A 19,475-nucleotide genomic window follows, 5' to 3' on the forward strand; every position below is an offset into this window, starting at 1 on the left:
CAAATTTATGGAACAACATAATTAAAATTCGAAAACTATGGCATATCATGTAATTGGAACACTAATTCTTATGTATGAACAATGTATAATATTTATGGGACAATAGTTCATATTTCTGGAACAATATAAATAATATTTGAATGAAATATTATATAAAACATCAATGATTTTTATGTATAAAACAATATCATTAGTATATGAAACAATACATATATTTTATGGAACATAAGTAGTATAAAATGAAACATAAGGTATGTTTTTTGAAACATCAATAAGGTATAAGAAATCACAGTAAACCTAGTTCATATAGAGCCCAACTATATGAAACAAGCAATAATATATATGAAACATTAATATTATAAATTGAAACACTTAATATGTTTTATAAAACATCATTAACGTACACTTCAACTACATTTTAACATAACGTTGACAACACAATTCAATGTAACATTACATTTTTTAATTGAAACAGCGACAAGTCTTTTTGAAACAATAATAACATCTTTTGAAACATCTCAAAATTATTCCTTTAATACAATAAAATAAGTAATTAAAAATCAAATATGCAAATTTTGTAAACAAAATACGCAGATTTATTACATGAATGTGCATTTTTTTTCTTATACTACCTTTACCCCCAAAAAAAAAAACGAAATTAACAAAATGATAAAAGGATGTTTGCCACCATTAGACATTGTGAATGAGCTTTTCCCAACCAAAAGACCATAAACATTTGACGCAATTGAAGAAGAAAGACCATTACTCAGGATGATTATTGATAATTCTTCTTCGTTTTCGTCCTTCTAAAATCAATATTCTTGAGGTAGGTTAGACATGGTTGCTTTTTGATATATATATTTCACTCTATATTCAGTAATGGAGGAAAGAGAAATTGGAAGATGGGAGAATTTCTGAAAAGAATAGAAAGTGGTGGGTCATAAGATTTTCTCTCTCTTCAATTTCTGGAATGCGTGCAAAATGAGGCTGATTAATTACACTTTCTATGCAAAATGTGTACCGTCAGATCTAATTAAATGGATGGCATGAGATTGGTTCTCATTTTAACCAGGTTATCATATAAGTCTTGGTTCTCACATGATCCTGCCCCTATATATATACTAGTTTTGTGCTCGGGCAATGCCCAGATGGTTGATAAAAAGTTTAGGATAAACTTTTTGAATTAAATGTTAAATACAGTCATATAATCCCTTTTGAAAGGAATGGTGTCCTTCGAACAAGTGTATTATTTCGATAGAGGGTTCAGAATTAATTAGGAAAGCTAATTATTCAGTGAGGTCAAGTGATCGGAATGCCTAGGTGGAGGCCGCTTCCGATCAGTAATATTAATGTGTAATTAATATTACAGCTTAATCTTGACTGAACCCTTCGGGTCACACCCAATCGAGTAACCGATCCGAGACGACGAATTAATCCGAAGGATTAAATGAGTCGTTAAAGTATTACGAACAAAGACGTCGGATATCGAGCTTAGAGCGTTGAGACCGAGCGTCGTAAGTCGAGTTGAATTTAGAATTCGACGAGACGTAGATTCAACAAGCGACAAGTTTGAGCCAAGCCGTAGCCTCGCATTGGCCTAGTCATGCGAGTGCTAAGCTAGGCGAGGTCACCAACCCATGTGTGTCATGCGTGCCTAACATCGCGTAGCACACGCACATAGCATGGCACAAGCATCGCAAGATGCGTGCCATGCGTGTGTATGATGTGGTCGTGCAAGCATGCTGGGCGTGCTTGCTAGCATAACAGCACCAGCCATCGCAGCATGCTGGGCATGGCTCAGCACAGCCCACAAACATCGCAAGGCCAGCAGCACGCAAGTGCTTGCTGGGCCTCGCTATCGCAAGCAGGAAGCGCATAGCACAAACATAACAGCACGTTATGCATGCTTGTGCTATGGGCTATGCGTGCTAGGCATCGCATAGCAGCAGCACCAGTACACGCACATAGCAGCGCCTAGGAGCATCAGTCCGCATGCATGGCTTGCTAGTTGCACGCATGCGTGGGCGTGCTGGCTGGGCAGCCCAGCCTTGGTGCTAAGCGCCAGCTGGCAGCCTAGGTAGGCTGCCAACCAGCCATGTGGCATGGTCAGCCGGTCAAGAGGAGGGGACCAAGGGGTTCGTGTGTGGCTTGGGGAGCAAGGTGATTTGGTCCCCCCCCCCTTTGGTGGTCCTCAACTACTCTCTCTCTCCATGTGACACTTGGAGCTTGTTGATTGCCTTGCATTTTTATTTTGTTTTTGATTAAAATAAAATAGAGGAAAAATGCAAATATCCCACATTGATGGGAGAAGGGAGATCAAGTCTCCATTCCCAATAAATACCCATGTTTTGGGTTTGGGAAAATCACTTGAGTTGAATTCAATAAGGCATCTCCCTATAGGTGAGAAAACCTTTAAGTTCGTAATACTCTAGTCTTTTCTTGGTCTAGCCCCACTAACCTTCAGGGTAGAGGCCGTTCGGGTCAGGTCTTCAGGGTGGACTCTTTCGGAGGCTCTCGCGCTTGCGGAGCTAAGGCTTTGAAGTCCGAGCTCTATAGGAGCGAAGCACGCGTCGAGGGTTAGAATGTTATTTCCCTTTCTCTTTCTTTTGTTGTTTAATTATGTGATTGCATGCTTAGTTACTTTAATTAGTGGGCGGGTCTTGAGCGGGTTTCTTTTCCGCGTAGCGTTAGACCCTACGAAACCCAACAGCGGTATCGGAGCCGCGCTCAATTTAATTATTGTAACTAATAATTAATTAAGGTGATTTAAAATGGATTTAAATTCTGGTTTTGCTTTCTAATTAGATTAGAAGCTCGTTTTAATTAGTTTTAATCTCGTATTTTACTATTTTTGGCCAACGAACCCAGATTTCGAATCAAAAATAGTGATTTTTGGGTGGAATCAATGTTCTAAATCGTTTTTGACTCTCTTTGAAAACTGCTCACAATCCAAAATCCACCCAGAAACATGTTTTTCGAGGGGTTTTTTGTTTTTGACGAAAAATTTTAAATCTTTAAACCTTAATTAATTATGGCATGTTAAAGGTAGATTAAATGTGTGATTGTATCACTAATCTACTACAATTATAAACCTTATTAAGCATGTTTATGAAGTCATAATTGGTGCTTAATTTGGTGAGTTCATTTATCACATAAACTTGAAATTTTTACATTTTTGCAAATAAATTGCTTCAAGTGTGAATGTTTATGGTGAACTTGTAATTTTAAAGTCCCTAATATGTTAAAGATCCGATCTTTAATTGTTTATTTGGTTGGAACTTTGATTGCTAAATTCCATGTTGAACTAATTTTGGATTTAATAATTTTTGGGTTGATTAAAGTCCTAAAAGTTCAAAACTTGTGATTGAAATTTAATTAATCTTCACATTGGAAGATGTAATTTTTCAATTATACACAAGTTAATGTTGGAAATTTTTCATTAGATGAATGGGTATATTTTTCCAACCTCTTTAATTTTGTCAAATCTCATTATTAATTTATGTATGGTTAAATTAATTATGAGTATAGCCCTTCAATTTTGTAGCATCAAGATGGACCTAAATTGATTTAAATAATGGTTCTTGAATAATTTAGGCTTGTGCACTATTAAAATTGAATTTAATTAAGTTGGACTTGTTTTATTTTCATTTTTGCTCTAAATTGGTTCTAAAATAGATTTAGAATTAATTTTTATCACACATAAATCGGGAATTAAATCCCGAGGCAAGTGCACGCAAATCGAGGCAAAATCGCCCAAGACACGCCCTTAGGCTAGCCGGGCTGCTCAAGCATCCCACATGTGGCTGCCAAGGTGCGTGATGGGTTGCCTTGCCTCGTAGATGCGCTAGTGTATGGTATGTGTAAGAGTGTGATACACACTTGGTGCTATGGCTGTGCAAGGATGATGCGTGTGCTGTGTAAAGGTGCCCGCAAGTGCTGCTGGGCAGCATGGCATGCGAGCCACAGCAAGCCTAGCACACGCTGCCAGCGCCAGCATACACGCAAGCATGCGCAGCTTGGTGCGATGATGCTGGTGCCAACAAGCGTGGCGTGCTCTGCTAGGCAGGCATGCCAGCACGCATAGCCACGGCACCTAGGGGCAGCAAGGCAACCATGGTGGGCAGCCCAGCACCCTAGGCAAGCAAGCCACAGCCTTAGTGCCTAGCAAGCCTAGCCTTGTGGCTTTGATGCTAGGCACTTGGGGCATGTTGTGGGCTATTGTTTGCGTAATTGGGGTCATTTTAATTATTTTATTTAATTATTTTAACGAGGCTAGGCCTCGGTTCCTCCGGCACTTGCAAAATATTTTGACAAAATTTGGGTTAACCGACTTAATTAATTGGATTAATTAAGTTGGATGCGGAATTTAGTGGGAGCTTCGTTAATTACTTGAACTAATTGCGTCTCAATCACATAAAATGTTTAACAACTTTGACTAGTTTTAATTAGGCGCGCTAATTGGATTAACCACCTAAGTTAGTTACTAGTTTGCGCGTGTTATGCATTGTTACTTGTTTATCGTTGTAAAATGCATGATCCATTCACATATAGTGAATAGATGAATGTAATGTATATTGTTTCACAGGTTTTGTGAAAATGGCAACTAGTGGGGCCCGACTAGGATAGTAAATACGGACTGCAATCCGTTATGTATTTTTGTAAATCTAAATACGGTCTGCGTACCGTTGCGTATTTTTGTACCTTAATATTTAGATTATTCATAGTCATAGTAGCTAGTAGTTGCATAGTTGGCGGAGATGTCTCGAAGACGGCGTTTCTAAGAAGACAAGCCAAGAAGTTGCATCGGAGACCCTTGAAGATTTGAAGACTCAAGGGGTCATGCTAGTTGCCAAATGCATCTTATACTTATGATATATATATTGTGCTTATATATGATTGAATTGTATGATAGGTGCATGTTTAGGATTTCAAATGTTGCGAAGATTAATTAAGTTCACTTAAATCAACCAACATAGAAACCCTAGGTCCCTATAGTATTGAGCCAAATTTGCCATTCCAAGAACGACACTTACCGGACTATGCGCGTGGTGATGGGCAACGCCAAAGCGAGGCATCATCGCTTCCCTAGGAACGTAAGGTATACTAGGTATACAAGTCGTCTTGGTTAAGCTCAACGATATCAGTAAAGAGTCCTTAGATGTCGTGGCAATGGAGATAAAATGTCAAGGAAGCATTAGATGCGACGTTTTATCGAACCAAGAGTAGCTTAGAGCTATTAGCAATTGGATTGCTTACCTTAAAATATTAAGTGTTAAGACAAGCCAAAGCATGCTTAATCACTTTCTGATTTTTGGGATCTTGGAATCGTTTTATTCTCGCCTAAAAGGGACACATTTTTAATGCGTGGATAAGACGTGTAATAAGATTGAAAGTTTGCATGTATGCTTTGAATTTCAAACTTATTATGTTATGAACTTGATAAATGGTTATACTTTACACTTATATTTGTAGAATTCTAAATCAAATTATATTGTTTTCAATGATTGGTAAAGGAAATCTTTTGATAATGGTTCTCAAAGAATGGAAAGGCATTTCTAAAATACCTCTCATAATTGACTTTTATGACTTAAGTTCGAAAGGACGGTTGGATATCATGTATTCAAAATACGGGGTTGTTTTGATGAACATGAAATATTGAGTTGAAAAACTCAAATTGCCAATAGTTAACAACCAACATATCTTTTCGCTTCATACACAAATGAGTAGGACTCATTGATGTAGCAATTCAAGTACGAATTGAAGGAAAAGATGGAACTTTGTTTCACGGCACATTAAATGCTTAAATATGCCTAACAAAGTGTAAAAGTCAAGACACTTAGAGAAATGGTTCTTAAAGTTATGAGATGGTGTATGATAAGAAATATAGGAAACAAGGAACAAAGGAAAGGAATAAGATTCCTTTTCTACCCATGAGTTCATGTTATTATGGTCAACTTAGCAATTTGTTATCTTCATAAGTATTGGATACTGCTTGAGTGTTCCACTTTGAAAGTGACCTCAAACCATTGAAGACTAGCTAAATTATTGACTTACAAGCTTAGAATGGAGCAAGTAGTGCTACATCAGTTGTAAGGTCATTTGTTTTGTTTAAAGTCCTTTTGAGCCAAGGCTGGAATGAATAATGGTTATTGTGTTCCATAATCAGCAAACGATCTGTTTACACACGGAAAGACTCACACTCAAAGTAAAAGAGCAATAGTTGCAGGTTTTATTTGAATGGCATGGTTGTCTATGCCTTGAGTCAAGAATGCTATATTATAAACAAACATTTCCCTAACATGAAAACTCACAAGGTTCAAGTCATGGACATGATTTGTGTTCCAAACATCTTTAGCAATGTCACATCAACAAGAACATACTCAAGGCTCTATTAGATAGACTCTTGATAGTTGATCGATTCAGAATCATTCTAAGACAAGCAAGTTTTACTTGTTGGAATCGACAAAGAAAGGAGCTATTGTGCTTGGCATAGACAATTGACTCCAAAAGCTAAAGAGGATTCCATTACTTTAACGTCTCACAAGAATTTGAAAAAAATGTCGCTACATTCATCAAATGTGAACAAACTGGACCTTGAGTAGCTCAAATGTTGGACCTTGAGTAGCTCAAATGTTCAGTGAAGTATAGAAACGACTTGGCAAGATATTAAAACATCTAGATTAGATTAAGCGATGTTTGCTTGAACCAAGAGTGATCATATCAAACTTATGAAATTGAAATCTCATAATGAGCTCCATAAAGAATATAGTATGTCTTGACGGAGACCTCGATGCCATTTGGAAATGACTCGAATGATGATGGATCATTTCCCTTCCTATAAAGTTCTTAGAGATTTGCACAAATGACTAGTGTTACACTAAACAGAAAAATTGTCGAAGCTATGAAAGGACACCATATTCAGTTATGGATAGAAATAGTTTCTCGCGTCTTTTCAAGTATATGTCAAGGGCTCTTAGCTCAGTGGGAGTTCTTTGGCTCAGTGGGAGCTAAGTGGCTCAATAAGGGCTAAGGTAGCTCAAGAAGGAGCTAACTATTTGTTTCACAACGAACTTTTACCCAAAGACAATATACATGTCTCTTTGTAAGTATTCAAGTGAGACTACGGGCATTACTTCCACAACCTAATTGAGAACATAATATTTGTTGCTCTTAGTGGTGTCTTTCTGGAAAGTAACACTTTTCCAAAACGACAAGTGGGAGGAAAATGAACTCGATGACCATCGAGATTAGCAACAAACCTAAACTGAGAATCTCCGAAGACTTTAGAAGGGCTTCATGAGAATGATTAATCAAGAATACTCAAAGGACTTTACAAGTGCCTTAAATGAGAATTCAATACTCACAAAACCTTAGAAATGGTGGAGTAAGATCAATATAATCAAAGGGCTTTAAAAGCACCTTGAAACTCAGTGTTTGATGCAATTACCCCGTATAGGTATAAAATTCACCAAAGGCTTAGATTGAATCCTATAAATTTCTATTAAGTTAGAAATAAACCTAAAACTTACAAGCATACTATTTACCATTGGACGGTAAGGGAATAGTGTCTTGTAAATCAGCTACGACAAATCCAAATTCTGAATAATGGTTAGAGGCCATAAAATGCGAAATAGACTCCATGTTTGTAAATCATGTTTGGAACTTGATTCATTTGCATGAAGGGTGAAAGACCCATCAATCGCAAATAAGTTTTCAAGGAGTAAACTAACAAATGTGAAATGCATAATGCATACATAGCTAGATTGGTTGAAAAGGATACAATTAATTCACGGCGTTGGTTTTAATAAAAACCTATTTGCTAATCGGACGCTTAAGTCTTTTCGTGATTATTCTAGCAAAATTGCGCATATAAAAGATGGCAAAATAAATAACGAGACTGCCTCCCTAAAATGGGATTTTAGCAAGCTCAAAAAATCCATTGTGGGATTAAGTAAAGCATTGCATGTAGGAATTGGAACATGTATTCTCATAAAATTATTAAAAGGTTTGGCTTATGGAGAATCATAGAAATTCTTATAAACAAGAAGTTTAGTGGGAGCAAGAGTCAATCTTGTATGGTCCTACAAGAAGTTTACAAACTCTATTGTGAAATGACTGTCAAATGCCAGATGCTTAGATTTGAAAGGATTCTGACAATGGACCAAGCAAAACGCGATACTTAGTACATGTTGGGAATTAAGATCTAATGGATAGACTTAATGAAATGCTTAAACGAGTAGAGGAATTTACCGTGTTAAACATGAAGGACTTTGAAAGGCTTTCAACCCATATGTATAAAACTAAATAAATGTTTGAACTAAGTATAAGCTAGGATAATACTAAATCAAACAAGAAAGACTTTAGGAGAGACTTTCAACCGTATCATATAGCAAACATTTTAGCAAGACTCGGTGAAACTACATGAGCTAAAAGGTCACATGAATGGAACAATATTGGAATATTTCTGCAATAAAAACCATCATGTATGCTATGATATGGAATCCTCACTCAAATTACATGCTTAGAGCATGAGAAGTATAAAATACCAATCAATTTAAATCTAAGTAATGGATCGTTAGATTATGATCAAGCACATCCAAAGTAATTGGATAAGTAGAAGGGATGAGTTCTTGATGTATGGAAACAAATGTAATTTGAGAATTGATGTTGCAAGCACATACTTAGTAAGGATTAGATCCTTAATAAGGAAGCCATTTATAAGCACGAGCTAGAATGCGTAGTGGCTTGAGAATGGTAACATGGACGCGCATCCATGTATAATGTGTAGAAATTTAAGGTAAATTTCCATAATCACAAGTGATTAAGGTCTCCCAAATCATTGTGAGCCGTTTGGAATGAAATCCGAAAAGCACCATCAGAATGTCTACTGAAATATATGTTGAGAATATTGTTGCCTGGAAGACAATAATAAGAAAGTGTTCAATGGAAAGTTCGTTGTCGAACGTTGATTGTAGGTTGTCAAGTTGAAAGATCTCAAGGCATGAAAATGAGTGGGAGCCATCACTTGGACAATAAATCCTAAATCACATATGATCCATAACACTCTCAAAATTTTATCATCTTATTATGAAAGTGTTCGATAATGAAGATGCTAAGATTTGCAAAGTAATAATAGCTAAACCGATGCAATAAGTGAACGACAACATTCACCAAAATTACATGAAAGAAATCAAGCATATTAAGTATATGTGTGATTTCTATAAATGTTTTGTGAAGAGTGTTACTCTTGAAACATTTGGGGAAAACCATTTATCATATGATGAAACGTTTGGAAGTTTCATAGTGGAATGAAATTTTACTAATAAAATTCCACAAACTATTTAATTGTGGTTTAGAATTAAATAATAAGTCCATTCGATTTCTGAGAATATTCAAAATAGGGTATCAAGACCATGTCTTGGATAAAGAAACACCTGTTAAGTGAACATTGAATCTTTCAATCGAAAATTATCCCTAATCAAGGTCATTTAAATGATGGACGATTAATGACCACTTGAGATTAGTGTGTAGTATGATTTATAGCACCGTTTCTTGTGCTACGAGGACATGATTGTCATAAATCATTTGCACGGGTATTGGTTTAGAACTATACCGGATCGACCTATGAGAATACTTTAAGAGATTTAAAATCGTCATAAGTATATTTCTCATTATAGCTATCGGAACCTTTTTCCTCGACCATGAGAATTGTAAGTTCTCTTGTTTGAGTACTAGTCCGTTTTGATGTTGTCAAACGTTTGCCGTAAATGGGAATTATAACGACAACACTCGGGCGGCTAGGTCCTCTTAGTAAGGGAAGCTCACAGTACAAGACTGGGAGTGTCCCCCTATTATTAACAATAGGGAATATGTCTTTGTTGTTTATAAGGCCTCACGATAAACGAGACTGTGGAAATGTATGGTCGTGCTCATATGGATTTTAGAAATCATCTGCTTATTTGACAGTCGAACTCGGAAATCGAGAAACACTTCTGGACATAATAAGGATGACGAAGAATCTTACCTTATAGTTCATGAAGAGACATTAAGCGACATAGGAAAAGGGCTATACACTAATTGCACACTTGTCCGGAAGGACAAGTGGGAGATAGAAAGGAATGGTGTCCTTCCAACAAGTGTATTATTCCGATAAAGGGTTCAGAATTATTAGAAAGCTAATTCTTCAGTAAGGTCAAGTGATCGAAATGCCTAGGTGGAGGCCGCTTCCGATCAGTAATATTAATGTGTAATTAATATTACAGCTTAATCTTGACTGAACCCTTCGGGTCACACCCAATCGAGTAACCAATCCGAGACAACGAATTAATCCGAAGGATGAAATGAGTCGTTAAAGTATTACGAACAAAGACGTCGGATATCGAGCTTAGAGCGTCGAGACCGAGTGTCGCAAGTCGAGTCGAATTTAGAATTCGACGAGACGTAGATTCAACAAGCGACAAGTTCGAGCCAAGCCGTAGCCTCGCATTGGCCTAGCCATGCGAGTGCTAGGCTAGGCGAGGTCACCAACCCATGCGTGTCATGGGTTCCTAGCATCGCCTAGCACACGCACATAGCATGGCACAAGCATCGCAAGATGCGTGCCATGCGTGTGTGTGTTGTGGCTCTACAAGCATGGCTTGGCGTGCTTGCTAGCATAGCAGCACCAGCCATCGCAACATGCTAGGCATGGCTCAGCACAGCCCGCAAGCATCGCAAGGCTAGCAGCATGCAAGTGCTTGCTAGGCCTCGCTATCGCAAGTAGGCAGCGCATAGCACACGCACAGCAGCACGCTATGCATGCTTGTGCTATGGGCTATGCGCGCTAGGCATCGTATAGCAGCAGCACCAGCACACGCACATAACAGCGCCTAGGAGCATCAGCCCGCATGCATGGCTTGCTAGCTGCACGCATGCGTGGGCGTGCTGGCTGGGCAACCTAGCCTTGGTGCTAAGCGCCAGCTGGCAGCCTTAGCAGCCAAGGCAGGCTGCCAGCCAGCCATGTGGCATGGTCAGCCAGTCAAGAGGAGGGGACCAAGGGGTTGGTGTGTGGCTTGGGGAGCAAGGTGATTTAGTCCCTCCCCCCCCCCCCCCCCCTTGGTGGTCCTCACCTACTCTCTCCCTCCATGTGACACTTGGAGCTTGGTGATTGCCTTGCATTTTTATTTTGTTTTTGATTAAAATAAAATAGAGGAAAAATGCAAATCTCCCACATTGATGGGAGAAGGGATATCAAGTCTCCATTCCCTATAAATACCCAAGTTTTGGGTTTGGGAAAAATCACTTGAGTTGAACTGAATTAGGCATCTCCCTATAGGTGAGAAAACCTTTAAGTTCGTAATACTCTAGTCTTTTCTTGGTCTAGCCCCGAATAACCTTCGGGGTAGAAGCCGTTTGGGTCAGGTCTTGAGAATGGACTCCGTCGGAGGCTCTCGCGCTTGCGGAGCTAAGGCTTTGAAGTCCGAGCTCTATAGGTGTGAAGCACGCGTCGAGGGTAAGAATGTCATTTCCCTTTCTCTTTCTTTTGTTGTTTAATTATGTGATTGCATGCTTAGTTACTTTAATTAGTGGGCGGGTCTTGGGCAAGTTTCTCTTCCGCTTAGCGTTGGACGCTACGAAACCCAACACCTTTTAACAATGCAGAATATTTAGACATACTAAATTGAAATTATATTTTATTGAACCACAATGATTTTTACTAAATTGTATGAAAGTATTTTTACCAAAACTAAAATTATTTTTCCTGATTAAAGCTTATTTCACTTATTCTCTATTATTTTCATAAATTAATTAAATATATTATAAATGGATCTTATCTTAAAGAACTTTTTAAAACACATTTTATGATGGATATGGTAGCGAGTTATAAGATATTTATTAAAAGTTATGATTAATTTTGTATATATGAAATATTAGAAGTATATCGATAATAAAACTCAATACAATGCAACATTTTTATCTTAAAAATTTATCCAAACTTTGCTTACTTAGCATCATGTGTCACAATAATACCTATTTGTTGCCTATGTGGCGTGCCGCTTAGTGAAAAACTGGAATGCCAAGTGTCGTTGTCTCATTTTTATTAAACTGAATGAAAGTACTTTTACCAAAACTAGAATTATTTTTCCTGATTAAAGCTTATTTCACTGGTTCTCTATTATTTTCGTAAATAAATTAAATATATTATAAATTAATCTTATTTTAAGGAACTTTTTAAAACGAATTTTATGATTGATATAGTACCGAGTTATAAGATATTTATTGAAAGTTATGATTAATTTTGTATATATGAAATATTAGAAGTATATCGATAATAAAACTCTTTACAACATTTTTATCTTTAAAAATCTATCCAAATTTCACTTACTTAACATCATATGTGTCACCCTATTTGTTGCCTACGTGGCGCGACACTTGGCAAAAAACTGAAATGCCAAGTGTGCTGTCTCGTGGCCTGGCTGCGAGACCGACTTTATATTAGTGATATATATATGTACACACACACACACAACAATAGACATTAACCAATGAAATCATTCTCACTTTACATATTATTTATCATTAAATTTTAGATTTCTCTCTTCTATACTTAGTGACCCTAGTTACATAATGAATTTTTTGTTAGAAATTACCCATTAAAGCCATTTTTTGTAAGAAACTACCTAGTAAAAAAATGCTGAAAGAAACTATCTATTAAAATATAAATGTTGTAAGAAACTACCTATTAAAATAACAGATGTTGTAAAAGACTACCCTTCGCAAGATTCCATCATTGACTAATTTTTCCAGCGTTGACCACCCACATGCCAATCTCGTGATTTTTAATTAACCAAATTCTCACCCTTATACCCCTTCAATTTCTCCTTCCCTTTCATCAAGTTTCCCTTCCCATGCTTCAATTTGATAATATGCAATTTGTGTTATAAAATTCACTTTAATAATCCAACTTTGGGTGATTTACTGATAATAATCCCAACTTTGAATTATTATCTAATAATCAAAACTTTGAAAGGAATGGTGTCCTTCGAACAAGTGTATTATTCCGATAGAGGGTTTAGAATTAATTAGGAAAGCTAATTATTTAGTGAGGTCAAGTGATCGGAATGCCTAGCTGGAGCCCGCTTCCGATCAGTAATATTAATGTATAATTAATGTTACAGCTTGCTCTTGACTGAACCCTTCGGGTCACACCCAATCGTGTAACCGAATCAAGGCGACAAATTAATCCGAAGGATTAAATAAAGTCGATAGAGATTTTACGAACTAAGACGTCGGATTCCGAGCTTAGATCGTCGAACGTCGAGTCGTTTCAAGGAATCGACGAGACGAGAGAATAAGTCAAATGAAAAGTCATCAGACCTAGCCTCGGATTGGTCGAGCCAACCGAGGACTAGGCCGCACTAGCTAGCATGGCTGCTAGCCATGGACTAGCCTCGACAGCAGGCCTAGCAGCCACGCATGTGCGCTGGCCGGGCATGCTAGCCGAGCTAGCAAGCTAGCAGCGAGGGGCCATGCGCGCGTTGCCTTGCTGGGCGAGCTAGCAGCGCTAGCATCAGCCCGCAAGCATGCTAGCAGGCCGATGCTAGCAGCGCTAGCACCAGCCCGCAAGCGCGCGAGAAAGCCTAGCAGCAGCTCGCGTGGGCTTGCAGCATGCTAGCAAGGCCAGCCGAGGGCAAGGCCGCCAGCTAGGCTAGCCTTGAGGCCCAAGGCATGGGGCCGGTCATCCCCTTGTTGACCAAGGTGAGTTGGCTTTTGCGTGCTCTCCGAGGGGAGGGGTTGTGGTCCTTACCTAACCCCTCCCATGCATTGCCACTTGTCATTTGCTTATTACTTATGCCATTTAATTTAATTTGGAATTAAATTAATTCATTCTGTTTGGCATTTCACCAACTCTCCCACATGGAAAGTTGATGGAAACTCTAGGGAGTATTTTCCTATAAATACCCACCTTAGGTATTGGGAATACTCACTTGAGTTAGTGAACTCTAAGGGATCTCCAAAAGCGAGAAAACCTGAGTTTGTAAACTCTAAGTTAATTTTGGTCTAGCCCCGTCTAAGCTACGGGGTAGGGGCCGGTTCCGATTCGGTGAGAGAGGGTGTGAGCCGTCGGAGGTTTTGCACTTGCGAGCTTGAAGCTTTCAAGTTCGAACTTATTAAGTGAGCGAAACACGCGTCTAAGGTGAGTCTCTTTCTCTCTCTTCTGTTTATGTGTTCATGTTTTGTTTATTTGCAAGATTTTGTTTATGTTGTAATTATTATGCATGCGATCCAGTTTTCAAGTTTTGTTTCCGCGCGGTGTCGGACACTGCAAAACCCAACAAACTTTGCTATCGGTTTGCCTCTGGTAGTCCCAATGACCGGTTAACTAATGAACGGGTAATATTTTTTATTTTAATTGACACGTGTCACATTTTTGTTTGTCTAAAAAATAAAAAAATATATAATATATAAAATTAAAAAAAAAGGAAAAAAAAACCACCAGCAAGCCACCCCTACCACCCACACCTACCTCGACTCTACTTCCCCCCGGTGTCGACCGGCGCCCAAACCCCCCTTCCTTCGGCGCCGGCCGCCCAGACCTTCTCCCCCTTCCCCCTTCCCCCTTCCCTAAACCACCGTAACTCCACTGCACCAATTTCGCAAATTACATTCGCACAACCGCATCTCCAACACTAGCCCGCAATTGCAACCTAAACCCCCACTTACCTCATCAACCTCGCCATCAACCGACCTACCAACCCATCAATTACAGCCGCATCAGCCATCACCAGTCACCACCAATATCGCAGCAAGCAGCAGCCCAAAAACAGAGTAATTCAGAGCAAAGAGCAAATTATAGGAGGTTATTAGATAATTCATAGTAGAGCCGAACAAAATATCAGTTGCATTAAACAATTTGAAGTTTTTAGGGGTAGGGGAAGGGGTGGCTGGGTATTGCCGACGGCCAAAGAGGATTTAAAAGTGGTTTTTCGAGGGGAGGGGAGGGTTTACGGTGGTTTAGGGAAGGGGGAAGGAGGAGGGGGGTCTGGCCGTCTGGGCGGCACTAGAAACGAGGGAAGAGGGGTCTGGGCGGAGCCAGCAACGAGGGAAGGGGGGTTTTGGCGCTGGTCGGGGCAGGGGTCAGGCTGAGCGTGGGTGGCAGAGGGTGGCTGTCGTTTATTTTATTTTTAAAATTTTTTTAAAATTTTTTCTAAGTTTTTTTTTGGACCAATCATGTGTTGACACGTGTGTTGGTAACTTGTAATAACAAGTTGTTGACCACTTGTTGACTGGTTGGGATTACTAGAAGCAAATTGATGTCAAAGTTGGGATTACTAGATAATAATGTAAAGTTGAGATTATTAAAAGTAAATCGCTCAAAGTTTGGATTATTAAAGTGAATTTTTCCTTTTTTAATTTGGGCTAATTTTTTCGAGTTGAAATAGCTACAATTAATGTCGTGGGGTGGTGCACTATTGTTATTGGTATAGTGTGGTTGGAATGGTGGCTGGTGTGGCTGTTGATTGCGGCTTGGTGGGGGAGCATGGAAGGAAACTTGTGATATTGATGCGGCTGCTATTTGTTGGTGTGTCGGTGGCTGGGTATTGAGGTGAGATGAGAGATATGGATTGCGAAGTATGGTGAAGAAGAGTGTACACTGGTGTTATTGTTGGTGGCATCAAGAGGTAGTGCAGTGATGGTGTGCGAAAGTGCTACAAGGAATTGCGAAGGAGTGAGGGCTTGTGTTAGTTTTAGGGATGCATGAAGGTGGTTTGAGGTGGGTTGGGGTGTTGTGGTGGTGGCTCAAAACGGTGTGGTGGTGAGGAAGGTGGCACTGCTGGTGGGGTATGAAAAAAAGCTTTTAAAAATAATCCCAACTATGTTATAAGTTTGCCTTCAGCAGTACTAATAACCGATTACCTGCTTAAAAGGTAAATATTATATTTTTTTATTTTTAAAAAGCCACGCGTCAGCACGTGATTAGTCCAAAATTAAAAAAAAATATGAAAAAAATAAAAGAGAAGGGAAGGGAAAAAAAAACCAAACACCCCAACCACTCCCCCCTCCCCTTCCCCCACCGTAAAACCCTTAGCCCAACCTTTAACCCCACCAAAACCCGGCCGATCGCCCCTATAATCCTTTCAAACGGTCGGCCGATCCCTCCTTGTAATACCCTGGAAATTTCCTCTTTTTAAAATACTCTTTTTACTCTAAATAAAACTCATTTAGGAAATCTCCAAAATATTACCGCCACCGTGATAACGGCTACGACTATTTTCAAAGTCACACAGCTGAAGACTAACTTTCAAAACTCAACTGAAATAAAGTTTAATAAAATCAAACTCAAACTTTAAAACCAACTTACATTAAACCAATAATTTGGAACTATTAAAGGTCATTTTAAAAAAAAAGTAAATTAAAATATCATAATAATAATTAATGTTAGTGTCAATGATTACATAAATAATTCAATACAATAAATAATAAACAAAGAAACATATAACCCTCTTCGCTCAATCCCATCATGCTTGGTATGCTCCTTCTACCTATACTTCTCTTTATTTCAACCTCACTATTCACCATATAAAATGGGTCATAGTAGGGCCAACACAAAGAAAAGCCAAACACAAACAACAAAAGTACGAATCAGCAAAAGCTGAGTACATATGCACTAATAAGAGTAATCACACTAACATGAATATCCTAGCAATAGACAATAAATAATTAGATAAATAAATAGATAAATAAAACGTGCTTGCCATACAACACAAGTCAACTTACCTTTGACTCATGACTCTACTTTAATTTATTAATATATAGCTTTGGATAACGCATCGAACGGGTTTCCTTCCTTAACTATCCGTTAATAATAAGGGACCCCTCACTTGGGAGCTAACCAAGTGAGTACTAACTAGTGTCACCTTGTGACGGAATTCTAAGTACAGCGTCCTATACCAATGTAGAAGTTATGGTTAAATATAAAACTCCATAACTCCCCCCATATATTCATACTTAAGGTATATACGTTCCAAGAGTTTTGGTGCGTATCCTCTTACACTTTACGTGATTTACCAATTAAACTTGTGATGGCTCCAACCAACCAATCAAGAATAAACATAACAATCATTAACACATATTTCCATTTCATTCTTGAATTAATTAGTGAGCACATACGATTTATTTTAATTAAGGTTCCTTGCCTAGTTTTGTGCACAATATTGCACAATTACTACCTTGGTGCATAAAATGCACTAATAACTTCCTTGACTCAATCTCAACTTATGTGAGTGAGTAATAATTAACTTCTTGACTCGACCTCAACTTATGTGAGTGGGTAAACTAATTTTCTTGACTCAACTCCAATAATAAATGGGTGAGAATAAAATCATGAATCATGCTCAATAAATATAACTTTAGCTCTTTTAAACATATATAAGTCTTGCTTAATAAATTCATGATTTCTTGATAATGAATAATAAATAATATACATGATTCAATCTCTTTTAATTTGTATCAAGCTCATAATAATAATTTCAACATACTTAAATGCTTACATATAAGACATGGATAATCAATCAATCATTTCAAGTATCATAACAATAGCTTAACATGATACTAATCTCATACTTGATACCAAATTTAACTTCCTAACATGGTACTACGCATAATTAACACCTCTTACGCGCATACGTACCTCAGATTGTCTTTCCAACTAGCCACAATGCTATATATTACTCAACTTAAAGTCTCCTACAATACCAAATACATAAACTCAATTACTCCTTTGATTACACAAATTTCCAACAACTTTTAAACACTTTAAAACCTCTCTAATAAGCTGAAATTTTGGTTTAAAACCTTTAAAACTCTTTTTTAAGTGGCTAATTAAAACTACAAAGTAAATACTTGATTATAGTATTTATATAAAAATTCCAGCATGTTATTTAAGGTTTAAACCCCTCAAATAAATCTAAAAATTTCATTAAAACCAATTAAAACCTTCTCTACTTATGGGTAATTAAACCCTTTTTTATAAAAACACAAAAGTAGTGCTTAAAATAAATTTCAGCAATATTATATCAACAAAAACTCATTAAAACTCCATAAAAATATAGTTTTTCAGCTTTATTATCACTCACAATCAAAAACCCTTAAATTAATTGCAAGTGAGAACCCTAAAAATCAACACTTTAATAATTAGAACCCTAACTTTTAATACTTTATAAAATCTGAAATTAAAACTCTTTATAATATGAAATTTATACTCTTTAATCATTAAAACACAATCATAAAACATACGATTCATATTTCAATAATTAAAAATCAAAAACCCAAAACATATAATTATATAAATAATTAATTAAACAAGGAGGAGAGTGAAGGGTGGCTCACGGTGGTGGTTGGTCGCCGACTGACATGTGGCTAGTCACCAGCGGTGACGTGGCGTGAGGGAGGTGGCAGCAAGGCAGGCCTCAAGTGGGGAGCAAGTTCCCTTTTTCCATTAATGGGGATTTCACAACAAAGGGGAGAAAGAAAAAGAAAATTAACCTAAGGAAAAAGAAAGGAAAAAAAACAAGAAAAGAAAAAGAAGAGTACTTAATTTAATATGATTATTAGCCTACAATTAATAAATGTTTAGCCTAAAATATATTTTATTTTTATAAAACTCAATAATTAAAATACTTTAGCCCTTTAAAATATTCAATTAAAATACTTGAGCCCTAAAAATATATTTTATAATTAATTAAATAATTTATAAAATACATAAAAATACGGAGTATTACACTCCTAACCCCCAAAACTAATACAACCGCAATCAATCACCTGCAAACCAACACCCAAGCTTTGTGAGAGTCGAGAACTCCGACGGAATTTCACCGGAAAGTTGGTTCCAGCTCAGATTAACCATAATCTCAAGCCCCAAAATATTCTCAAGCCCCGGAAAGTTGCATCAACGGCGGACACAACCACCCCAAAACCCCCCAATTCAAACCTACCAAAAGTGCTCCTCCTAAAACCCCCCAATACCAATCTACTAGCGTTTCGAATCCCAATTCTCTCACCATTTCAACTTCCTCAAATCCTTCGAATCCCAACTTTCTCTTCCAGAATTCCTTGCCGCTGAGAACTCTTCCGACGATGCCACTGCCATGTTCGTCACTAGCCTCAGCTCTCAAATCACCTCCACTGACATTCTCGTCCACTTACCCTCCCTTCGTTGTATCATCACCTTCACCATTGGTGTTAACTTCATCGACCTTGACGAATGTCGCCATCGTAGCATTTCTGTCGCCTGTTGACGTTTTCTCCACTGACTGTGCTGATCCTGTCGTTGGTCTGTTAATTAACGTACGTACTCCAGTCAGCCGTTGTGTTGTATTTCGGGGTTGGGAGGGGTCGGTCGGCCGTTTTAGGGGGTTATAGGGGGCAGCCGGCCGGTTTTAGGTGGGGTTAAGGGTTAGGCTAAGGGTTATATGGTGGGGGAAGTGGAGAGGGGA

Source organism: Chenopodium quinoa, unplaced genomic scaffold (genome assembly GCF_001683475.1).
Source record: "Chenopodium quinoa cultivar QQ74 unplaced genomic scaffold, ASM168347v1, whole genome shotgun sequence".
Taxonomy (NCBI): domain Eukaryota; kingdom Viridiplantae; phylum Streptophyta; class Magnoliopsida; order Caryophyllales; family Amaranthaceae; genus Chenopodium; species Chenopodium quinoa.